Source organism: Arachis ipaensis, chromosome B1 (genome assembly GCF_059453495.1).
Source record: "Arachis ipaensis isolate K30076 ecotype BB chromosome B1, ASM5945349v1, whole genome shotgun sequence".
Lineage (NCBI taxonomy): Eukaryota > Viridiplantae > Streptophyta > Magnoliopsida > Fabales > Fabaceae > Arachis > Arachis ipaensis.
Window position 1 is genome coordinate 117,182,530 of NC_142436.1, and position 26,929 is coordinate 117,209,458.

The window sequence follows — 26,929 nt, forward strand, 5'->3', positions numbered from 1 at the left end:
AATTATAACCAAGGTGGAAACTACAATCAAAGTTGGCAAGACAACTCCAACCAGGGATGGAGAGATAATTCCAACCAAGGGTGGAGAGACAACTACAACCGAAGAGGCAGAGAGAACGCAGGAAATCAGAGGTGGAACAACAACAACAGACAGCAGAACCAAAACTAGCCTTACCGAGTACCTCACCAAAGGCAGTCCCAAGCGCCTCAGAACAACCAACAGCAGGCCCCTCAAATCACTTACCCCCTTTCTTCCTCTAATGATGAGATGCTTCGCTCTCTTGCGCAAAGACAACAAGACATTCAGAATACAATTAACTCTACCATAAATGGTCTGAACGCTACTCTACAAGCGCTCGTCTCTCAGATGGATTCACTATCTACCCCCAACAATCAACCTTCAAGCTCCAGTTCAATTTCTTCTCAACCTTTACCCAACCCCAAAGGTAAAATCAATGCCATCACTTTGAGGTCCGAAACCACACTGCCAGAGAGGAATCATGAGGAGCCAAGCCCAAAGGAAGAAATTTAAGTTGAAGGCATTTATTGAGGTAGAGGGTGTTGAAGAAGAGGAAGATGAAGTACAAGACATGGTTGAAGAAGAAGCAGCTCAACCAGGGAATGGAGCACCAAAGGAAGATGAAGTTACAAGAGAAGCGATTCCCATTCCCTTCCCACACCTTGCTAGGAAGTCCAGTAAGCAGATGGAGCTCGATCCCAAGATGGTGGAGATCTTCAAAAAGGTTGAAGTAACCATTTTCCTTTTTGATGCCATTCACCAGGTACCTAAATATGCGAAATTTCTAAAAGATTTATGCATGAATAAAGATAAAATACAGGATTTAGAAACTATTCCTCCAGGTAGCTCTATTTCTGCTTTAATGGGTGATATACCAGAAAAATGTAGTGATCCGGGTCCATGCATGATTAGCATTACTATAAAGGGTGTGAAATTTTCTGACTGCATGTGTGATTTAGGCTCGTGTGTGAGTATTATGCAATTATCCGTATATGATGCCTTGAGGCTCCCTCCCTTAAAAAGGTCAGCAACACATTTTGTTTTGGCAGATAAAAGCATAATCTCGGTGGTAGAAATTGCTGAGGACGTAATGGTGAGCATTAAGGGGCTCACATTCCCTATTGACTTCTATATTTTGGAGATGCCCCCTAATGACTCAGGAAGACCATCTTCCATCCTCCTTAGAAGGCCATTTCTGAAGATTTCAAGGTTCAAATTGGATGCCTTCTCAGGTACTTACTCCTTTGAGATCGATGGCAGAGCAGTGAGCTTCAACCTGCATGAAGCTATGAAGTACCCTCTGGAAGATCATTCCATCTTTCAGTGCGACATCATTGATGAGACTGTAGCTACAGTTCACCAAGAAGAAATAGAAGAGATTTACATGGAGCAAGGTGCAAGTGTGAGAAAGCCCTCTGAACAAAATGAAGACACCTTGCCACCATCACTAGCTCCAGATGATCAAGTGCCTAGTCATGAGCAGAAAATAGAGTTGAAACCCCTTCCACCCCATCTCAAGTATGCTTACCTTGAGGATAATCAGAAGCTCCCAGTTATTATTGCAAGGGAACCCACTTTCCAACAGGAGGAGCAGTTGCTTAGTGTGCTGAGAAGACACAAGAAAACAATTGGGTGGAGCTTGGCGAATATAGTAGGCATCAGCCCTCAAGTTTGTGAGCACTGGATATTTTTAGAAGAGGGAGCAAGGCCTATCCGTCAACCTCAAAGGCGACTGAATCCCACCATCTTAGAAGTTGTCAAAAAAGAAGTGACCAAGCTGCTTGAAGTTGACATCATCTATCCAATCTCGAATAGTGAATGGGTTAGCCCAGTACAAGTGGTGCCCAAGAAGTCTGGAGTCACAACAGTGAAGAATGAGCATGGAGAGCTCTTGACAACTAGAGTACAGAATTCCTGGAGGGTGTGCATTGATTACAGGCGCCTCAACCAGGCTACTCGCAAGGATCACTACCTGATGAATGGATTTTTGCTAGTAAAGAATTCTCAATAAATTCTCGTTGCTAGTATAGTTTCTAAACCAACAAAGAATCCTTTCATACAAAATTTTGTTTGTCACTTAAGCAAACCCAATAAAAATAATAACCGAAAGTATTTAAACCTCGAGTCGTCTCTCAAGGAATTGCAGGGAAGTGTTCTTGTTATTGGTTATGAATTTTCTGAGAAACTTTTTTGAATGAGGAATGGAAAAATAAATGATTATAAATTAAAGCAATGAAAATTAATAAGAGGTTTTATGTAATTAAAATAAAAAGCCTTGGTTAGGAGAAGATTAGTCGGAAGTTCTATCCTTGTTGGATTTCCCAAGATTAATAGTAATAGATTGTTGTTTCTACTTAGTTAACCCTCAACGAATGAAAGAAAGTCAAGTAGTTGAGCTAACTCCAATTCACAAGTCCTAATCCTCCCCCTTGGAAAGGATTAGCGTTAGTGACTAGAGAGCCAGCCAACAATTTCCAATTAAAAATTTACTCTTGAGTTTTCCAACTCAAGGGTCTCCAAATATTAATCAATTCCAAAGCCAAGTTGGAAGCCTACTCCATTGACATGGAGGCCAATTTCACATACATATAAAGGGAGTAGAAAGAAGACATGATAATTGGACTCAATTGAAAATAATCAAGAAATAATGAAATTAAATAGAAAAGTATCTTTGCATTAATTAATTCCAAAGTCGAAGGTATCCATATAACTCTAAACAAAGTAAATGGGGAATAAAAAGAGTAAAGGAATAGAAAACAAACTAGAATGATAAAGACTTCAACGGAGGTAGTAACTTTTTTCAATATCCAACTCAAAAGCATAAAACTAGGAATCCGAAAACCTAGAGAGAGGAGAGAGCCTCTCTCTCTAAAAAACTACATCTAAAACCTAAATTGTGAATAATGATAAGTGTATCCCTAATTCTCCCACTCTGCAGCCTCTAATAAGTATTTTCAGGCTTGAAACTGGGCCAAAAACAGCCCAAAAATCGCCCCCAACGATTTCTGATATGCTGAAATTTTGCACAATCCATGTGTATGCGTGATGCACGCATGCACGTCCCTAAACGCCAGGGCAACTATGGTAAATTATATATCATTTCAAAGCCCCGGATGTTAGCTTTCTAATGCAACTAGAACCGCTTCATTTGGACCTCTGTAGCTCAAGTTATGGTCAGTTAAGTACGAAGAGGTCAGGTTGGACAGCTTAGCAATTCCTTCAATTTCTTGTATTCCTTCCACTTTTGCATACTTCCTTTCCATCCTCTAAGCCATTCCTATCCTATAAACCTTGAAAATACTTAACAAACATATCACAGCATCGAATGGTAATAAGAGAGGACTAAACATAGCAAATTTAAGGCCAAAGAAGCATGTTTTCAATCATAGCACAAAATTAGGAAGAAAAATGTAAAACATGCGAATTCTATAAATAAGTGTGAGAATAGTGGATAAAATCCATTCAATTTAGCATAAAATATACCACGAAATAGTGGTGCATCAAATCTCCCCATACTTAAACATTAGCATGTCATCATGCTAAGCTCAAGAGAAGCTATAAAGGAGTGAAGAGGAATGGTGAAACTTATGAAATGCAACCTATCTATATGAATGCAACTAAATGCAAAGATGTTTCTGTCTACTTGGTCAAAAGTAAATAAGTTCTTCAAGACAAAAATAAATCAAATTCCACTAGTTCAAACCATACAATAAAAGACAAGTAAACTTGTAAGAAGATAGCTCATGAAAGTAGGGAACATAGAATCAAGTATTGAACCCTCACTGGTAGTGTATATGCACTCTAATCTCTCAAGTGTCTAGGGTTAATTCACTCTACTCTTCTCTAGTCATGCTTTCTTGAACTTTGTTCTTCATCTAACCAATCAACAAATATTTAGTATACCAATGCAAACATCATGAGGTCTTTTCAAGGTTGTAATGGGGCTAAGGTAGGGGTGAGGATATATGTATGGCCAAGTGAGCTATAATATGAATCTTTGACTAACTGGTGCGCAGAAATTGTGATTACACTTTAATTATGTAAAATTCATCGCTCTTTCTTTCCCTGGTAATGGCGCCAAAAATATGATGCCAATACCATGGTTCACAACTTCGCACAACTAACCAGCAAGTGCACTGGGTCGTCCAAGTAATACCTTATGTGAGTAAGGGTCGAATCCCACGGAGATTGTTGGTATGAAGCAAGCTATGGTCACCTTGTAAATCTCAGTCAGGCGGATATAAAATAGTGATGAGGTTTTCGAAAATTATAATAAAATAGGGATAGAAATACTTATGTAAATCATTGGTGAGAATTTCAGATAAGCGAATAGAGATGCTTTCGTTCCTCTGAACCTCTGCTTTCCTACTATCTTCATCCAATCAGTCTTACTCCTTTCCATGGCTAGCTTTATGTGATACATCACCACTGTCAATGGCTACTTTCAGTCTTCTCTCGGGAAAATGATCCAAATACCCTGTCACGGCACGGCTAATCGTCTGGAGGCATTACCCTTGTCAATGATTTCATCCTATCCTCTCAGTAAAAATGGTCAACGCACCCTGTCACGGCACGGCTATTCATCTGTCGGTTCTCAATCATGCTGGAATAGGATTTACTATCCTTTTGCGTCTGTCACTACGCCCAGCAATCGCGAGTTTGAAGCTCGTCACAGTCATTCAATCATTGAATCCTACTCAGAATACCACAGACAAGGTTTAGACTTTCCGGATTCTCTTGAATGCCGCCATCATTCTAGCTTATACCACGAAGATTCCGATTAAGAGATCTAAGAGATACTCATTCAATCTAATGTAGAACGGAGGTGGTTGTCAGGCATACGTTCATAGGGAATAATGATGATTGTCACATTCATCACATTCAGGTTGAAGTGCGAATGAATATCTTAGAAGCAAAATAAGATGAATTGAATAGAAAACAGTAGTACTTTGCATTAATCTTTGAGGAATAGCAGAGCTCCACACCTTAATCTATGGAGTGTAGAAACTCTACCGTTGAAAATACATAAGTGATAATGGAGTTCATTGGTCTCGGCCCCAGAGGGGAACCGGAGTAACCAAGAGTATGAATACAATGATAACAAGTTCTATTTATAATAAACTAGCTACTAGGGTTTACAGAAGTAAGTAATTGATGCATAAATCCACTTCCGGGGCCCACTTGATGTGTGCTTGGGCTGAGCTTGAGTGTTACACGTGTAGAGGTCATTCCTGGAGTTGAACGCCACTTTTGGTGCCATTTTGGGCATTGAACTCTACTTTGCAACTTGTTTCTGGCGCTGGATGCCAGAATTGGGCAGAAAACTGGCATTGAACGCCAGTTTGAGTCGTCTAAACTTGGGCAAAGTATGAACTATTATACATTGATGGAAAGCCCTGGATGTCTAATTTCCAACGCGATTGGAAGCGCGCCATTTCGAGTTCTGTAGCTCCAGAAAATCCATTTTGAGTGCAGGGAGGTCAGAATCCAACAGCATTAGCAGTCCTTCTTCAACCTCTGAGTCTGATTTTTGCTCAAGTCCCTCAATTTCAGTCAGAAAATACCTGAAATGACAGAAATACACACAAACTCATAGTAAAGTCCAGAAATGTGAATTTAACATAAAAACTAATGAAAACATCCCTAAAAGTAACTAGATCCTACTAAAAACATACTAAAAACAATGTTAAAAAGCGTATAAATTATCCGCTCATCACAACACCAAACTTAAATTGTTGCTTGTCCCCAAGCAACTGAAAATCAAATAGGATAAAAAAGAAGAGAATATACTATAAATTCCAAATTATCAATGAAACAGAGCTTCAATCATATGAGCGGGACTTATAGCTTTTTGCCTCTTGAATAGTTTTGGCATCTCACTTTATCCATTGAAGTTCAGAATGATTGGCATCTATAGAAACTCAGAGTTTAGATAGTGTTACTGACTCTCCTAGTTCAGTATGATGATTCTTGAACACAGCTATTTTATGAGTCTTGGCCGTGGCCCTAAGCACTTTGTTTTCCAGTATTACCACCGGATACATAAATGTCACAGACACATAATTGGGTGAACCTTTTCAGATTGTGACTCAGCTTTGCTAAAGTCCCCAATTAGAGGTGTCCAGGGTTCTTAAGCACACTCTTTTTTTGCTTTGGACCTTGACTTTAACCGCTCAGTCTCAAGTTTTCACTTGACATCTACACGCCACAAGCACATGGTTAGGGACAACTTGGTTTAGCCGCTTAGACCAGGATTTTATTCCTTTAGGCCCTCCTATCCACTGATTCTCAAAGCCTTGGGATCCTTTTTATTTGCCCTTGCCTTTTGGTTTTAAGGGTTATTGGCTTTTTGCTCTTGCCTCTTGGTTTTAAGAGCTTTTGGCTTTTTCTGCTTGCTTTTTCTTTCTATTTTTTTTGCCTATTTTTTTTTCTGCAAGCTTTGTTCTTTGCTGCTTTTTCTTGCTTCAAGAATCATTTTTATGATTTTTTAGATTATCAAATAACATGTCTCCTTGTCATCATTCTTTCAAGAGCCAACATATTTAACATTCTTAAACAACAACTTCAAAAGACATATGCACTGTTCAAGCATACATTCAGAAAACAAGAAGCATTGTCACCACATCAATATAATTAAGCTAAGTTCAAGGATAAATTCAAAACTCATGTACTTCTTGTTCTTTTGAATTAAAACAGTTTTTATTTAAGAGAGGTGATGGATTCATAGGACATTCATAACTTTAAGACATAGTTACTAACTACTAAGGATCATGTAATGAAGACACAAACACAGATAAGCACTTAACATAGAAAACGAAAAACAGAAGAAATAAGAACAAGGAATGAATCCACCTTAGTGATGGTGGCGTTTCCTTCTTGAGGAACCAATGATGTCCTTGAGCTCTTCTATGTCTCTTCCTTGTCTTTGTTGCTCCTCCCTCATTGCTTTTTGATCTTCTCTTATTTCATGGAGCATGATGGAGTGCTCTTGATGTTCCACCCTTAATTGTCCCATGTTAGCACTTAATTCTCCTAGGGAGGTGTTTATTTGCTCCCAATAGTTTTGTGGAGGAAAATGCATTTGAGGCATCTCCGGGATCTCATGGTGATGAGCTTCCTGCGCCTCTTGAGCTCCATGAATGGGCTCTCTTGCTTGCTCCATCTTTTTCTTAGTGATGGGCTTGTGAGATGAATCTTTCCATCTCCATGGCTCAGAGGTGGAAGTAATTGTCTTCCCTTTCCTCTTTCTTGAGGTTTTTCTGGCTTTAGGTGCCATTAATGGTAATAGAAACACAAAAAGCTTATGCTTTTACCACACCAAACTTAGAATTTTGCTCGCCCTCGAGCAAAAGAAGAAAGAATAGAAGAAGAAAAAGAAGATATGGAGGAGATAGAGGGATGTGTGTATGGATGTGAGTGGTGAATGGAAAACAGAAGGGAAGACCATGAATGGAGAGAGAGAGGGTGAGGTGGGTGGGGATCCTGTGAGATTCACAGATCCTGAGATGATCCTGTGGGTCCACAGATCCTGAGATGATCCTGTGGGGTCCACAGATCTTGAGGTGTCAAGGCATTTACATTCCTGCACCAATTTAGGCATGCAAAATGCCCTTGCACACAACTCTGGGCGTTCAGCGCCAGGTTGGTGCCCATTTTGGGCGTTCAACGCCCATTTACTGGCCATTTCTGGCGTTGAACGCCAGAACCATGCTTGTTCTGGGCGTTCAGCGCCAGGATGCTGCCCATTTTGGGCCTTTAGCGCCAGAACCATGCTCTGTTCTGGCGTTGAACGCCAGACAGGTGCTTCCTCCAGGGTGTGATTTTTCTTCTGCTGTTTTTTATTCCGTTTTCAATTTCTATATTTATTTTGTGACTCCACATGATCATGAACCTATAAAGACATATAACTAAGAAAAATATTGTTAGATAAATAAAAATTGGGTTGCCTCCCAACAAGCGCTTCTTTAATGTCAATAGCTTGACAGTGGGCTTTCATGGAGCCTCACAGATGTTCAGAGCATTGTTGAGACTCTCCAACACCAAACTTAGAGTTTGGATATGGGAGTTCAACACCAAACTTAGAGTTTGGTTGTAGCCTCCCAACACCAAACTTAGAGTTTGACTGTGGGGGCTTTGTTTGACTCTGCTTTGAGAGAAGCTTTTTCTGCTTCCTCTTCATGGATGCAGAGAGAGATCCTTGAGTTGTAAACACAAGATTGTCCTTATTCAATTGAAGGATTAATTCTCCTCTGTCCACATCAATCACAGCTCTTGCTGTGGCTAGGAAAGGTCTTCCTAGGATGATGGATTCATCCTCTTCCTTTCCAGTATCCAGGACTATTAAATCAGCAAGGATGTAAAGGCCTTCAACCTTTACTAACACGTCCTCTACTTGTCCATAAGCCTGTTTTCTTGAACTGTCTGCCATCTCTAATGAGATTTTAGCAGCTTGCACCCCATAGATTCCCAGTTTCTCTATTACAGAGAGGGGCATGAGGTTTTTCCCTGAACCAAGGTCACAAAGAGCCTTAAAGATCATGGTGCCTATGGTACAAGGTATTATGAACTTTCCAGGATCCTGTCTCTTCTGAGGCAATGTCAGTTGATCCAGATCACTTAGTTCACTGATGAACAAAGGAGGTTCATCTTCCCAAGTTTCAATACCAAATAATTTGGCATTCAGCTTCATGATTGCACCAAGAAACTTGGCAGTTTGCTCTTCAGTAACATCCTCATTCTCTTCAGAAGAGGAATACTCATCAGAGCTCATGAAGGACATAAGGAGGTTCAATGGAATCTCTATGGTCTATAGATGAGCCTCAGAGTCCTTTGGTTCCTCAGAGGGAAGCTCCTTATTGATCACTGGACGTCCCAGGAGGTCTTCCCCCTTGGGATTCACGTCCTCCTCTCCCTCTTTGGGTTCGGCCATTTTGGTTATGTCAATGGCCTTACACTCTCCTTTTGGATTCTCTTTTGTATTGCTTGGGAGAGTACTAGGAGGGATTTCAGTGATCCTTTTACTCAGCTGGCCCACTTGTGCTTCCAAATTTATAATGGAAGACCTTGTTTCATTCATGAAACTCACAGTGGCCTTAGATAGATCAGAGACTAAGTTTGCTAAGCTAGATGGGTTCTGCTAAGAATTCTCTGTCTGTTGCTGAGTAGATGATGGAAAAGGCTTGCTATTGCTAAACCTGTTTCTTCCACCATTATTAAAGCCTTGTTGAGGCTTTTGATCCTTCCATGAGAAATTTGGATGATTTCTCCATGATGAGTTATAGGTGTTTCTATAAGGTTCACCTAAGTAATTCACCGATGCTATTGCAGGGTTCTCAGGATTATAAGCTTCTTCTTCAGAAGATGCCTCTTGAGTACTGTTGGATGTAGCTTGCATTCCATTCACGCTCTGAGAAATCATATTGACTTGTTGAGTCAATATTTTGTTCTGAGCCAATATGGCATTCAGAGTATCAATCTCAAGAACTCCCTTCTTCATAGGCGTCCCATTATTCACAGGATTCCTCTCAGAAGTGTACATGAATTGGTTATTAGCAACCATGTCAATGAGTTCTTGAGCTTCTGCAGGCGTTTTCTTTAGGTGAATGGATCTACCTGCAGAAGTATCCAATGACATCTTTGATAGCTCAGATAAACCATCATAGAATATATCCAGGATGGTCCATTCTGAAAGCATGTCAGAAGGACACTTTTTGGTCAACTGTTTGTATCTTTTCCAAGCTTCATAGAGGGATTCACCTTCTTTCTGTTTGAAGGTTTGAACATCCACTCTAAGCTTGCTCAGCTTTTGAGGAGGAAAGAACTTGGCTAAGAAAGCCGTGACCAGCTTATCCCAAGAGTTTAGGCTATCTCTGGGTTGAGAGTCCAACCACACTCTAGCTCTGTCTCTTACAGTAAAAGGGAAAATCATGAGCCTGTAGACTTCAGGATCTACTCCATTAGTCTTAACAGTATCACAGATCTGCAAGAATTCAGTTAAGAACTGAAAAGGATCTTCAGATGGAAGTCCATGAAACTTACAGTTCTGCTGCATCAGAGAAACTAGCTGAGGTTTCAGCTCAAAGTTGTTTGCTCCAATGGCAGGAATGGAGATGCTTCTTCCATGTAAATTGGAATTAGGTGCAGTAAAGTCACCAAGCATTCTCCTTGCATTATTATTATTTTCGGCTGCCATCTCCTCTTTCTGTTCGAAAATTTCTGAAAGGTTCTCTCTGGATTGTTGTAATTTAGCTTCTTTTAATTTCCTCTTCAGAGTCCTTTCAGGTTCTGGATCTGCTTCAACAAGAATGTTCTTATCCTTGCTCCTGCTCATATGAAAAAGAGAGAACAGAAAAATAATAATAATAGGGGTCCTTTTTACCACAGTATAAAGGTCCCAGTGTGAGTTAGAAGAAAAGAGGAAGAAAAAATTTGAACACAGATGGAAGAGGGGGTTCGAATTTGGGTGAGATGGAGTGTTAGTAGATGAATAAATAAATAGAGGGAGATGAGAGAGAAGGGGAATTTTCGAAAATAATTTTTGAAAAAGAGTTAGTGATTTTCGAAAATAGTTTTTGAAAAATGTTAGTAATTTTTTTTGAAAATTTTAAAATCAAAAGTTAAAATAATTAGTTAATTAAAAAGAAATTTTTGAAAAAAGGGGGAAGATATTTTCGAAAATTAGAGAGAGAGTTAGTTAGGTGGTTTTGAAAAAGATGAGAAACAAACAAAAAGTTAGTTAGTTAGTTGAAACAAATTTTGAAAATCAATTTTGAAAAGATAAGAAGATAAGAAGTTAGAAAAGATATTTTGAAATCAAATTTTTGAAAAAGGTAAGATAAGAAGATATTTTTGAAAAGATATGATTGAAATTAGTTTTTGAAAAAGATTTGATTTTTAAAATCACAATTAATGACTTGATTCACAAGAAATCACAAGATATGATTCTAGAACTTAAAGTTTGAATCTTTCTTAACAAGTAAGTAACAAACTTGAAATTCTTGAATCAAAATATTAATTGATGATGTTATTTTCGAAAATATGATGTAAAATTAAGAAAAAGATTTTTGAAAAATATTTTTGAAATTTTCGAAAATAACTAAAAAAATTGAAAAAAGATTTGATTTTTGAAAAAGATTTTGAAAAAGATAAGATTTTTAAATTGAAAATTTGATTTGACTCATAAGAAACAACTAGATTTTAAAAATTTTTGAAAAAGTCAAATCTAATTTTCGAATTTGATGAGAGAAAAAGGGGAAGATATTTTTTTGATTTTTTTGAATTTTTAAGATGAGAGAGAAAAACATGAAAATGATGCAATGCATGAAAATTTTTAGATCAAAACAATGAATGCATGCAAGAATGCTATGAATGTCAAGATGAACACCAAGAACACTTTGAATGTCAAGATGAACACCAAGAACATATTTTTGAAAAATTTTTAATACAAATAAAACATACAAGACACCAAACTTAGAATTCTTTAATGCTTAGACACTAAGAATTCAAGAATGCATATGAAAAACAAGAAAAGACACAAAACATGCAAATGCAAAGATCAAACAAGAGGACTTACCAAGAACAACTTGAAGATCATGAAGAACACTATGAATGCATGAAAATTTTCGAAAAAAAATGCAAGATGCACATGCAATTGACACCAAACTTATAACATGACTCAAGACTCAAACAAGAAACACAAAAAATATTTTTGATTTTTATGATTTTCAAATTTTTTTTTTGGATTTTTTTTTCAAAAATTATTTGTAAAAGAAAAAAAATAAGGATTCCAAAATTTTTAATATGAATTCCAGGAATCTTGCCATGTTAGTCTAAAGCTTCAGTCCAGGAATTAGACATGGCTCACTAGCCAGCCAAGCTTTCAATGAAAGCTCCGGTCCAAAATACTAGACATGGCCAATGGCCAGCCAAGCTTCAGCAAGATATCAGAATATACTGCTCATTACTTATCAAATATGTAACTTGCCTCTATGCTGATGGTTTGGAAGCCTCAGTCCAAAAGAATTAGACATGGCTTTATAGCCAGCCAGGCTTCATGAAACACTAGAATTCATTCTTAAAAATTCTGAAGAAAAATATATTTTTGAAAACACACATTTTTTTTTTTGAAAACAAAGGAGAAATTTTTGAAAGATTTTTGAAAAAATTTTGAAAAGAAAACAAAAAGAAAATTACCTAATCTGAGCAACAGGATGAACCGTCAGTTGTCCAAACTCGAACAATCCCCGGCAACGGCGCCAAAAACTTGGTGCGCAGAAATTGTGATTACACTTTAATTATGTAAAATTCATCGCTCTTTCTTTCCCTGGTAATGGCGCCAAAAACATGATGCCAATACCATGGTTCACAACTTCGCACAACTAACCAGCAAGTGCACTGGGTCGTCCAAGTAATACCTTACGTGAGTAAGGGTCGAATCCCACGGAGATTGTTGGTATGAAGCAAGCTAAGGTCACCTTGTAAATCTCAGTCAGGCGGATATAAAATAGTGATGGGGTTTTCGAAAATTTATAATAAAATAGGGATAGAAATACTTATGTAAATCATTGGTGAGAATTTCAGATAAGCGAATAGAGATGCTTTCGTTCCTCTGAACCTCTGCTTTCCTACTATCTTCATCCAATCAGTCTTACTCCTTTCCATGGCTAGCTTTATGTGATACATCACCACTGTCAATGGCTACTTTCGGTCTTCTCTCGGGAAAATGATCCAAATGCCCTGTCACGGCACGGCTAATCGTCTGGAGGCATCACCCTTGTCAATGATTTCATCCTATCCTCTCAGTGAAAATGGTCAACGCACCCTGTCACGGCACGGCTATTCATCTGTCGGTTCTCGATCATGCTGGAATAGGATTTACTATCCTTTTGCGTCTGTCACTACGCCCAGCAATCGCGAGTTTGAAGCTCGTCACAGTCATTCAATCATTGAATCCTACTCGGAATACCACAGACAAGGTTTAGACTTTCCGGATTCTCTTGAATGCCGCCATCATTCTAGCTTATACCACGAAGATTCCGATTAAGAGATCTAAGAGATACTCATTCAATCTAATGTAGAACGGAGGTGGTTGTCAGGCACGCGTTCATAGGGAATAATGATGATTGTCACATTCATCACATTCAGGTTGAAGTGCGAATGAATATCTTAGAAGCAAAATAAGATGAATTGAATAGAAAACAGTAGTACTTTGCATTAATCTTTGAGGAACAGCAGAGCTCCACACCTTAATCTATGGAGTGTAGAAACTCTACCGTTGAAAATACGTAAGTGATAATGGAGTTCATTGGTCTCGGCCCTAGAGGGGAACCGGAGTAACCAAGACTATGAATACAATGATAACAAGTTCTATTTATAATAAACTAGCTACTAGGGTTTACAGAAGTAAGTAATTGATGCATAAATCCACTTCCGGGGCCCACTTGATGTGTGCTTGGGCTGAGCTTGAGTGTTACACGTGTAGAGGTCATTCCTGGAGTTGAACGCCAGTTTTGGTGCCATTTTGGGCGTTGAACTCCACTTTGCAACTTGTTTCTGGCGCTGGTTGCCAGAATTGGGCAGAAAACTGGCGTTGAACGCCAGTTTGCGTCGTCTAAACTTAGGCAAAGTATGGACTATTATACATTGCTGGAAAGCCCTGATGTCTACTTTCCAACGCAATTGGAAGCGCGCCATTTCGAGTTCTGTAGCTCCAGAATATCCATTTTGAATGCAGGGAGGTCAGAATCCAACAGCATCAGCAGTCCTTCTTCAACCTCTGAGTCTGATTTTTGCTCAAGTCCCTCAATTTCAGTCAGAAAATACCTGAAATCACAGAAAAACACACAAACTCATAGTAAAGTCCAGAAATGTGAATTTAACATAAAAACTAATGAAAACATCCCTAAAAGTAACTAGATCCTACTAAAAACATACTAAAAACAATGTCAAAAAGCGTATAAATTATCCGCTCATCACTAACCTAAGCTTTCACCTAACACACACACATACACACACACACACACACACACACACACACATACACACACACACACACACTCTATGTACTTCTAAGATCATGCCTAGCTACCCAAAATTTCCACTTTTGCATCACATACTCATGCATTACTTTTTTCTTTAATTTTACCCCCTATGCATTGATCTTTTATTAAACTTAGCATTGGGGTAATTTTGTCCCCTTATTTGTTTATTTATATTGTAATATTTATTTTTATTCTTATTATTTTTTCTCTCTTTTTTTTTTGAAAATTATAAAAGCAAACATAACATATCAATGCACATGAGTTTTTAATTTTTTTTCTGGTCTCACATGAGTATGCACCCAAATTTCTAATACTTTTGTCAATAAAACACAGCACACTTTCATCAACCCAAGTTCCCATAGTTCTCCACACTTAATTAACACACAATCTCTATCTTAAGCTAACCAAAGATTCACTTAGGGTAATTAATTGTTTTTCCGTTTAAGGCTAGTGATGTGGTAGAATACAGAACAAATGGGGATTAAAAGGCTCAAAGTGGCAAACAAAGGTAATTGAAAGGGTAGGCCATTTGGGATAAGTGAGCTAATAACAAATGATGGCCTCAATCATATGCATGCATGTAAATACACTAAACAATGGACATATAGAATGGAACAAAGCAAAGATTGCAATCATAGAGAAGGAAACACACAAGAATAAAAATCATGGTTAAATAATGTGACCATATAATTAAGCTCAAAATCTCACAGGTTGTGTGTTCTTAGCCATGAATCATGTTCCAAATTACAATCTTCAGAAAAGTTTAACACAAATTTTCAATTTAAATTAGTGAAATATTATAAACTTGGGTCTTAAAAAGAAACTCATCACTCCAACCAAGTAGTGGTGAAGAACATGCACAAAATCAAAGAAACATGCAAATGTAACAACTAATTTAACAAGAAAAATTAAACATTGGTGTTGAAATAGGAAATAACTAACCCATGGAAGTCGGTATCGACCTCCCCACACTTAAAGATTGCACCGTCCTCGGTGCATGCTAAGATGTGCAAGTGGATGGGCTGCTACAATTTATGCTTTTCTCCAAATATTGTGCGTATGAACTTGTTTGTCGCCCCATATAAAAGTTTTCCGTTTTTCCTCGGTGGCTATCCTGAAAGAATAGGAAAAAGAAGAAAAGTAACCCAGAAATAAAGATAAGAAAACAAATAAAGTATGGGAGGGTAAATGCCAAATAATGAGGGTCTCAACTACATGGTAGCTACAACATGCAAGTGAGAAAATAGTAGAGGCACATGGCATATCAATAGTGCAAAAGTTGCAACAAAGAGGAAGAGTGTGGGTAATGTAAGACAGTATAAGTTCATGTCAATGCAAAAAGGGACACACGTATCATAAAAGATTGGCACTGACAGCTAAATAATATCACCCAACAGTGTAAACAAGTCACTAAGCAACAGAATAGTACCAGAAAAAGTACAACAGTTGAATAAGAACAGTTAACACCAATGAAAACATAATGAATTTAGAAAAAAAATATAAACATGCACAAAGTTAAAATGCAAAAATGTATTAAAATATGTAAATGCAATAAAGAAAATAGAATGAAAGAGAATAAGGATGAGAAGGTAAAGAAATGAAGAAGAAGAAAGTAAGAAAAGAGGGAGAAAGAAGGAGAAAAGAGAGAAGAAAGGAGAAAGGAATGAAAAACGGGACGCGACACGCGCGCGCAGGGTACGCGTGCGCGTGAAAACTGTACTAGCCATGCGACACGTACGTGTCTGGCACACGCACGCATGGGTGGTCTAAAAGCGAAAGGACGCACACGCGTCAGAGACACGTACGCGTGAGAACCCGTGCGGCTCCAGCACTATGGCATCATAACTCTCTGTTCAGGTACCTGTTTATGCCGATTTGAAATCCCACGCGTACGTGTCAGGGACGCTTATGCGTGGATTGGCAAAAACGCAGGGGACGCGTATGTGTGCAGCACGCGTACGCGTGGGTTGGCTTGTGTGCCAATCACGCCTCCCGCATCGTTCCAGCAGAACTCTCTGCTTATTTGCGCATACACATACAATGCGTGCACGTCGTAGACGCTTGCGCGTCGATCCCCTATTTTTTTATGCAGAATGCAGGTGATGATGCAGAAATTATGAATGAACACTGATAAAAATAAAATAAAATAAAACTAATAATAAAAATGAAAGATCATATCATGGTGGGTTGTCTCCCACCTAGCACTTTTAGTTAAAGTTCTTAAGATGGACATTTGGTGAGCTCCTTGTCATGGTGGCTTGTGCTTGAACTCGTCTTGAAACTTCCACCAGTGCTTGGACTTCCAGTAAGCTTTAACATCTTCAGATAAATTCACCAAGCCTTGATGAAGTTCTCTACAAGCTTTGAACTCCCAAAGTAGATCCTCTTGTATGCCGAGATTCCAAATCTTGTTTCCACACCCGTCTTCAAGTTGATTATCATGATTCCATCCGGGTGGTTCAGCCTTGGAATTCTTATGTAAGCGCCCAAACATCCTCCTAGATCCATTCAATTGAGAATTATACCAACCTTTGCAATTAGGCCTTGAGCTTCCAACCATAACGAACCTAGGATAGTGTTACCAACCACTAACCATCTTCTTTTTACTCTTAAAACCGTAGATAGCTCTAACTTGTCCATCCGTTTCAAGCAGACCATATTCAAGTGGGAAGGTACAGTTGAAGGATAAGAGTTTTACCCACTTGAATGTTGTGTTCGATGGTAGTGGCTTAGGGGGAGGTATTTCCAGTGGTAGCCTTGCCAATGTATGCTTCACTCTCTTGGACTCCTCTCTGATGGTCTCCACCTCTTGACAAGCTTCTACAATAGTGACCTCTTCCTCTAGTTCAATGGGACATGGTTCAATTGTAGGTGGAAACTCATTAATTGTTGAACCCATCTCATGATCAACTGCTTCCAAGTCTTCAACCATGATATGCCTTGGAGGTTGTACACCCTCCTCAACATCAAATTCAAACGTCTTGGAAGGAGGCTCTATGACTTGAGTTTCCCATGGAGGTTCCGCATCTCCTAAGTCCTCAACCACTTCCTCTTCTTCGATAATTTTAGTTTTCTCCACTTGCTTTAGTACAAAATCCAGCTTCTCCTTGATGACTTCCACCTCTTGACAACTTTCTTCAAGGGTCTCTCCTACCTCCACCTTTTGGGCCTCCTCTTGCTTCTCTTGAAGTATGTATGCGTGAACCCGATCCATTATGTCCCTAAGACGATCCATTCTCTCTTGTTTTGTATAATAGCATACTTGGGATCCTGTGCTCTTGGATTGATGGATATGAGTGAAAAGTAAGTGCACCAGAGCTTGAGGGTTGAGTATTGGGGGTAAAGGATGGATCCATACGAGATATAAGAGCTTGGAGAGTAGAGGTGAGACCGGTGAGAGTAGAGGTAAGTGTGGTTTGAAGCTCTCTTTTCCCTTGGTGAATAGCACTAAGGGTATCATCTATGGGAGTTTTGGGTGGATAGGAGGGTTCATTTGTTGGGAGAAAAGGCTCATAATACGAAGGTGGTTCTTCTTGATAAGGGTATGGAGATGGTGTATATTGAGGTGGTGGTTCTGGGTATGGTTCATATGGTTCATATGGTAGTTGGTGTGGTGGATAAGGGTTAGGGTCATATGGTAGTGTTTGGTAGTAGGGGACTTGTGAGTATGGTGGTTCAAAGCTATGTTGAGGAGGGGGTTCATAGGTATTTTGTGGTGGGTGTTGATTGTCACGAAGAGGTCCACCATAACCATTGTCTTGGTAAGCATCATAGAATGGTTGTTGATAGTGCCTTGGAGGTGGTTGTTGCCAAGAGGGTTGATCAAATCCTTGTGGCTCTTGCCATCTTTGATTGTCCCATCCTTGATCCAAGCTCTCATTGTAATCTTCTCTACCTACAACATGATTGTAACCAAACTCATAGCCAAATGGGTGAGAATTCATAGTAGCAGGAGAAATAAAAACTAATAAAAATTAATGAAAATAAACTCCTAAAACTAGAAATACTAACAAAGAAACGAAAAAGCAAAATTATTCACAATATTCACAATAACCAATAATAAGGCACACGTTTACAATTCCCCAACAACGGCGCCTGATAAACCACTATTTCATGGTTTATCTTGTACTCAATTGAGTGGTTTTTATCAAGTCTTCACCCACTTATTTATATAAATTGCATGGTTTTACAATTCCTTCCTCATTTTATGAGATTTATGAAAACATGTTTCCTATACTTTATTAATATTAAAATTAATTATCCTTTATTACCATTCGATGCCGTGATTTGTGTGTTGAGTATTTTCAGGTTTCATAGGACAGGAATGGCTTAGAGGACAGAAAGGAAACATACAAAAATGGAAGAAAAGCATAAAAATGGAGTTTTGAAGAGAAGGCAGCAACACGAACGCATGGACGACGCGGCCGCGTGCCTGGCGCAAAACACAATCGACTCGAACGCATGGACGATGCGGACCCGTGACCTGAGGGGAACGCATACGACGCGGACGCGTAACTAACGCGTACGCGTGACAAGAAAAAAAACTCCAGATGACGCGAACGCGTGACCCACACGCACACGTGACAGACGCCACGTGTAGAAACTGCAGAAAACGCCCCAGCGATTTCTGAAACCCTTTTTGGCCCAGATCCAAGTCCAGAAACACATACTAGAGGCTATAAAGTGGGAGAATGCATCCATTCATGGGAGATCATCTATCTTTTATTCACTTTTCATAATTTAAATGTAGTTTTTAGAGAGAGAGGTTCTCCCCTCTCTCTTAGGATTAGGATTAGGATTTATATTAGGATTTAGAATTTCAACTTCTTCTCAGGTTTAATATTCCTTTTATATTTTTATTTATTCTAATGCTTTTATTCATATCTGACTCATGTTACCAATTTGGCTTATGAATTCTTCGTATTTAGATTTGAATGTTTTATTTAATATAATTTGAGGTATTTTAGATTTGACTTTGCTTTGCTTTATTTATATGAATGCTTTTAATTTAATTTAGATATTTTCTCCCTTTTGGCTCTGGTTAAGTAATTGGTGACGCTTGAGTTATCAAATAAAGCAGTGGTTGAAATTGGGAGTTACTGATTAATTTGAGTTCCAATAACTCTAGCCTTTCCAAAGGAAAGACTAGGACTTGAGGATGAAATCAATTAGTCCACTTGACTTAACTAAGTGGGATTAAAACCCAATTCTCATCACCATTGATAAGGATAACTAGGATAGGAATTCCAGTTCTCATACCTTGCCAAGAGTTTTATTAATTATTAATTTATTTTTCTTGTCAATTAAATTACTTGTTCAAACCTTTTAAAAACCCGAAATTCTACCTTTTCCATAGCTAATAATAAGTCATACCTCCCTGCAATTCCTTGAGAAGACGACCCGAGGTTTAAATACTCGGTTATCAATTTTATTGGGTTTACTTAAGTGACAAACAAAAATTTTGTACGAAAGGATTCTCTGTTGATTTAGAAACTATACTTACAACGCGAGTATTTTTATAAAAATTCTTTACCAATAGAGCATTCCGATCGTCAGCGCCATTTTGATAAACGGATTTTTGCTAGTAAAGAATTCTCAATAAATTCTCGTTGCTAGTATAGTTTCTAAACCAACAAAGAATCCTTTCATACAAAATTTTGTTTGTCACTTAAGCAAACCCAATAAAAATAATAACCGAAGTATTTAAATCTTGGGTCGTCTCTCAAGGAATTGCAGGGAAGTGTTCTTGTTATTGGTTATGAATTTTTTGAGAAATTTTTTTGAATGAGGAATGGAAAAATAAATGATTATAAATTAAAGCAATGAAAATTAACAAGAGGTTTTATGTAATTAAAATAAAAAGCCTTGGCTAGGAGAAGATTAGTCGGAAGTTCTATCCTTGTTGGATTTCCCAAGATTAATAGTAATAGGTTGTTGTTTCTACTTAGTTAACCCTCAACGAATGAAGGAAAGTCAAGTAGTTGAGCTAATTCCAATTCACAAGTCCTAATCCTCCCCCTTGGGAAGGATTAACGTTAGTGACTAGAGAGCCAGCCAACAATTCCCAATTACAAATTAACTCTTGAGTCTTCCAACTCAAGGGTCTCCAAATATTAATCAATTTCAAAGCCAAGTTGGAAGCCTACTCCATTGACATGGATGCCAATTTTGCATACATGTAAAGGGAGTAAAAAGAAGACATGCTAATTGGACTCAATTGAAATAATCAAGAAATAATAAAATTAAATAAAAAAGTATCTTTGCATTAATTAATTCAAAAGTCGAAGGTATCCATTTAACTCTAAACAAAGTAAATGGGGAATAAAAAGAGTAAAGGAATAGGAAAAAAACTAGAATGATAAAGACTTCAACGGAGGTAGTAACTCTTTTCAATATCTAACTCAAAAGCATAAAACTAGGAATCCTAAAACCTAGAGAGAGGAGAGAGCCTCTCTCTCTAGAAAACTGCATCTAAAACCTAAATTGTAAATAATGATAAGTGTATCCCTGATTCCCCCACTCTGCAGCCTCTAATCAGTATTTTCGGGCTTAAAACTGGGCCAAAAATAGACCAGAAATCGCTGGGGGCGATTTCTGATACGCTGAAATTTCGCACAATCCATGCGTACGTGTGATGCATGCGTGAACATCTCTAAACGCAAGAGAAACTATGGAAAATTATATATCATTTCGAAGCCCCGGATGTTAGCTTTCCAACGCAACTAGAACCACCTCATTTAGACCTCTGTAGTTCAAGTTATGGTTAGTTAAGTATGAAGAGGTCATGCTGGACAGCTTAGCAATTCCTTTTATTTCTTGTATTCCTTCCACTTTTGCATGCTTCCTTTCCATCCTCTAAGACATTCCTGTCCTATAAACCCTGAAAACACTTAACAAACATATCACGACATTGAATGATAATAAGAGAGGACTAAACATAGCAAATTTAAGGCCAAAGAAGCATGTTTTCAATCATAGCACAAAATTAGGAAGGAAAATGTAAAACATGCGAATTCTATAAATAAGTGTGAGAATAGTGGATAAAATCCACTCAATTTAGCATAAAATGTACCACGAAATAGTAGTGCATCACTACCCCCTGCCATTCATCGATCAGATGCTTGATCGCCTGTCAGTCCGTTCGTTCCTTGGTCATGCAGGTTTCTACCGGAGATTTATGAAAGACTTCAGTAAGCTAGCCTTGCCTTTATCCAGACTGCTGCAGAAGGATGTTGAGTTCGAGCTGAGTGAGGACTGCATGGACTCGTTTGATAAGTTGAAGATCGCCTTGACTCAAGCTCCGATTGTGAGAGGACCCGACTGGAGCCAGCCATTTGAGATTATGTGTGATGCCTCCAACCATGCAGTAGGAGCGGCGCTGGCTTAGCGTGAAGGTAAGGACCCTTTTATAATTGCTTATGCTTCTAAGACCTTAGATGCTGCTCAGTCTAATTATACTACCACTGAAAAAGAGCTTCTGGCTATTGTTTTTGCTCTGAATAAATTCTGAGCCTACTTATTTGGTACTAAGGTGGTAGTGTACTCAGACCATGCAGCTCTAAAATATTTGTTAGCTAAAAAAGAGTCCAAACCAAGGTTAATATGTTGGATATTGTTGCTGCAAGAATTTGATTTAGAAATCAAAGATAGAAGTGGTTCCCAAAATTTAGTGGCGGACCACTTGAGTCGCTTAGAGCACATTAAGAATGACTCCACTCCTATCAATGATGCTTTTCCATTTGATAACTTGCACACAATATCTGAAGTAGTTCCTTGGTATGCACCTATAGCTAATTATTTAGTTAGTCATACCTTCCTGATAAACCCCATTTGTAGGGTTTATCTTATGCTTCATTTAAGGGATTTTATCACCTTTTACCCACATTTATTCAATGAAATATCATAGTTTTGTAAATTCTCATTTAATTGTGCTTAAGAGTGAACACATGCTTTTTAGGACTTAGAATAGCTAAATTTAATTCACCTTGATTTCATTAGATGTCTTGATATGTTTATTAAGTGATTTCAGATTTAGGACGCAAAGATTGGATCAAGGGAATGAAGGAAAATCATGTAAAAATGGAGAACTCATGAAGAAATGAAGGAATCGCAAAAGTTGTCAAGCCGACCTCTTCGCACTTAATCGACCATAACTTGAGCTACAAAGGTCCAAATGATGCGGTTCCAGTTGTGTTGGAAAGCTAACATCTGGAGGTTCGAAATGATATAATATTTGCCATAGTTGCATCACGTTTATGGGGCATGTACGCGTACATGCCGATTTGCACGTGATTCATTAAAAGCAAATTAGTGGCTAGCAAATTCTAAAGCCTTGTGGGCCCAATCCAACTCATTTCTGATGTTATTTAACCCAAGGATTGAAGAGGGATGAGACATCTAGTCATTAGTTTAGTTTTATTTTAGTTTTATTATGCTTTAGTAAGTTTTAGAGAGAGAAGCTCTCACTTCTCTGAATTAGGATTAGGTTTTAGATCTAGATCTACTTCTTCTTCTTCTCTCTTAATTTTCCTCTTTCATCTTCAATTGTTCTCTTGTAGATTGTAGAATTCTTCTTCTCTTGTAATTCCTTTGTATTGTTAGTTGTAGTTTATGAACTTTCTTTTGTAGATCTACATTTCTTCTTCAATGCAATTGGTAAGTTCTTTGTTATTTCATAATTGTCTTCCTTTTCTGTTGTTGATCTCTTGCTATTCTAGTTAGATCTCTCTTTAATTCTTACAATTCATGTTGTTTACTTTTATTGCCTTCTATGTGTTTGTTAAAATGCTTCTTCTAGTTATGAGTTTACTTTTCTATTGTTTTGCCTTCCTATTGTTAATCTCTTACTTTTGTAGTTGTAGATTCCTTTAATTCTTGCAATTTACTATGCTTTCCTTCTATGCCTTCCAAGTGTTTGATAAAATGCTTGGTTGGATTTTAGAGTAGATTTTAATGTTCTTAGCTTGGGAAGGTAACTTAGGAACTTTTGAGTTACTAATATCCAAGTGATTGACGATTGGGAGCCATTAACTCTAGACATCACTAATTGATTTGGTGGAGAACTAGGACTTATGGACTTGGATTGACATAGCTCACTTGACTTTTCTCTACTATTAGTTAGGTGTTAACTTAGTGGGGTTGGTCCTTGCCAATTCTCATGTTGTGGTTAGTGATTAGGATAGAGATCCTTGACCACCAAACCTTGCCGAGACCTTTTTAGTTGTTAGTTTATTTTCATTGCCATTTACTTTTCATGTTTCTTATCCAAAACCCAAAAAATATACCTCATAACCAATAACAAGACACTTTGTTGCTATTCCTAGGGAGAACGACTCGAGGTTCAATACTTTAGTTTATAAATTTAGGGGTTTGTACTAGTGACAAACAAATTTTTGTATGAAAGGACTATTGTTGGTTTAGAAACTATACTTGCAACGAGGATTCATTTGTGAATTTCTAAACCACACAAAATTCATCTCATCAAAATGGCGCCGTTGCCGGGGAGTTGCAATGGTGTTGTGTTATTGGTTATTGTATATATGTGAATAGTGTGAATATGTTTGCTTTTGTTAGTTCTTGCTAGTTTTAGGATTTGGTTTTCTTTGTTTCTTATTTGATTTTATTTTCATTTTCTCTTGCTACCATGAATTCTTACTTTGGCTATGAGTTTGGTTCTTACTATGTTGTAGGAAATGAGGGCTACAATGGAGATATGCATCAAGGATGGGACAATCAAAGGTGGGAGGAGCCATATGCATATGATCAATCCTCTTGGCAACAACCTCCACCAATGCACTATGAACAAGAGCCATTCTATGATGCATACCAATCAAATGGCTATGGTGAGCATCCTTGTGACTTTCAAGAACCACCACCATATGCCTATGAGCCATAACCTCAACATAACCCTCAACCATACTCACAAGCCACTTTTCACCAACCACCTTCATATGACCCTCATCCATCTCCATCCTACCAATAACCATATGAGCCATATGAATCACACATAGAGCCACCACCACTCTAACATCAACATTTTCAAGAGCCACCCCCTCCATACTATTACCAACATGAACCACCTCCAATGCATGCAAATTTTCAACCACAAGATGAATACTACTTTCCACCACAACCTCCCATGGAAGAATACTCATGTGCATCGATCCAAGAGCCATATGATCCTACTCATGATATCCAAGAGGAACAAGATTCAAGGGATCACCTTAAGGAAGCATTGGATCAATTTCAAGCAACCATGGAGTGTGTTGTGCAACAAATGGAAAGAATGGAAAATATTGAACCACCACAACTCCATCAAGAAGAACCACCTTCCCACTATGAATCCTTCCCCCAATTTGATGAATCCTTCCATCCACCCCAACCTCCAATGGATGACATCCTTGGTGTTCTTGTTCAAGAACAAGAGGAGATAAAAAGGGATATCTGGGTGGCATTAAATATATGACTGGCTTACCCGATATTGTCATAATCGTTGATCAGCAAGAGGAGTATACCGCTCTTAGAGAATGTATCACTTTGGGAATTCCAACGATTTGTTTAATCGATACAAATTGTGACCCCGATCTCGCGGATATTTCGATTCCAGCTAATGATGATGCTATAGCTTCAATTTGTTAAGAATGTGTAACAATTCACAGCCTCCTTGGATGAGGTGGTAAGCCGGTTAGCATCTCAATGTTTAAATACTCAAGGAACTCCCATGGCTACATGTGGAGGATCAAATGAAGAGCATAACATGAATGAGAGATTGGTGGAGAATGAGAGAAGTTACTTTGTATTGGAACAATTGGAGGAAGCTACAATTGTTGAAGAAGAGGAAGAGATGGTTGAAGACTTAGGAGATGCGGAGCCTCCATGGGAACGTAGAATTGAAGAAAACCCCTCCAAAAAAATTGAACTTGATGCTAAGGAGGAATGTGCACAACCTCCAAGGCATATCCCTTATGAAGAATTGGATGGGATAGAGCAAGAATTGAGTTCCCTTGGTGATGAAAATCAAACATCAAACCTTAGTAGTGAAGAATCCTTTGAGCATGAAGAACCCTCTCCCGGTGAATTGGAAAGCAATGTGGAGGTAAATTTTTCTCACCCTCCCAATTATGATTTGAGTAAGGGAAAAGGCTTAGATATAACTGATGAACAAAGGATTGAAATTAAGAGATCTTGTGAAGAGGTGAAAACCTTTAGAAAAAGGAAGATGGGAATTGAATATGCTTTGTCAAGACCCTTAGGAGCTTCTTTGCCTAGGTTGCCATCTACTCCTACATTTGAGTGGGTAAAATTCATTTCTATTACCTTTATTATCCCACTTGAATATGGCTTGCTTGAAACGGATGGTCAACTTAGGATGCTTTGTGGGATGAAGCGTAAAAGAAAGATGTTTCGTGGTTGGCGTTGCAAATCAAGGTTCATTATGGTTGATACATCAAACATGAGATATAAAGGTTGGAGTAGTGCTCACCTAGATGGGTCTAGAAGGATTGTTGGTCTTCACCTTGTTCACCATCCGGATGGACTAATAATGATGATCAACTTCAAGATGGGTGTGAAAATAAAGTGTGGGATCCCGGATCGCACAAGGAGGATTAACTTTGGGAGCCCCAAGCTTGTGAAGAACTCCATCAGGACTTGGCTCAATCCATGAGAAATCTTGGGGCACAATAGAGAACCAAGCATTGGTGGGAGTTCCAAGAAGAATTTAAGCACAAGCCACCTTGAGAGGAGCTCCCCATAAGTCCAACTTAAGGACAATAAACAAAAGTACTAGGTGGGAGACACCCTACCATGGTAAATTCTTTTCATTTTTCCCTTTTGTACATATTGGTAATTAGTTTAATTTCATGTTTTGTTGAGTATGTTGAGTATGATTGGTAGTTTAGTAGGTTAAATAAGGTTTTATGGTGTTTTGGTAGCTGTTTGGAGGTTTAGAATGCTTGGATTGGTGCAAAAACATAGAAAAATTTTGAAAAACAAAGCACCATCCACGCGTACGCGCACTGCACGCGTACGCGTGCATTCAGCATTTTCACCCCTCCACGCGCACGCGCCATGTGCGCATACGCGTGGATTGAAAAATTTCATCCCTCCATACATTGACCCGAGAGTTGCAGCTACACTGCGCCAGCACCATGCCTGAGGCACAAACCAACCCGCGCGTACGCGCACCTGGCGCGTACGCGTCCATGATCCCAAATGCGTAATGCACGCGCACGCGTACCTGCCGCGTGCGCACCGATCGCGCCACCTGCCCTCCTGGTACATTTTCCAGAGACTTGGGCCAACTTTGGGCTGACACTATGCGCCCAGCCTAGCTCACGCATTCGCGCACCTGGCGCGTACGCGTCCCTCTGCCAAAATGCACATCGGCGCGTAAGCGTGCATGATGCGTCCGCATCGGTAAAAAAAAAGAGTTTTTTTTTCTCACCTTCCATTTTCTTTTGTCCGTTGCATTCACCTAATTTTATTCTTTACATTTTTATTTTGTTTTTATAGCTTATTTTTACTTCATTTTTTTCTAGTTTCTTATTTTAATAATGGTGTTGAATTCTCTTACTCAATTGTTGAGCATTCTTGCATTGCTTTGGTGCTTCTTGACTTGTTTGATATTAATGGGTGATAAAACTTTTAAATCAGTGCTTCAATCTTTTATGACACTTGTGTCTTTGTGCATTGATTTGACCTCATATTGTCTTTCATGACCCATTCTTTCTTGTTCGAACTTGATGCTTTTGAGTGCTCTTTATGCTTTGATTTTGCTCTTGCATCAAGTATTAGTTGATATGCCCTTTGCCTATATTGCTTTCTCATTTACATGCGTAGCTAACATGTAGTGAGAACCCTACTTTTATTTG

General features: G+C 38.5%; 1 non-coding gene across 1 annotated transcript; it reads left to right on the forward strand.

Moving 5' to 3' along the window:
- Positions 1-9,706: 9,706 nt before the first annotated feature.
- Positions 9,707-9,814, forward strand: LOC148578063 (small nucleolar RNA R71). Its single transcript, XR_015904233.1, has one exon. It is a non-coding gene; the product is annotated as a small nucleolar RNA R71 (small nucleolar RNA).
- The last annotated feature ends 17,115 nt before the right edge of the window (positions 9,815-26,929 follow it).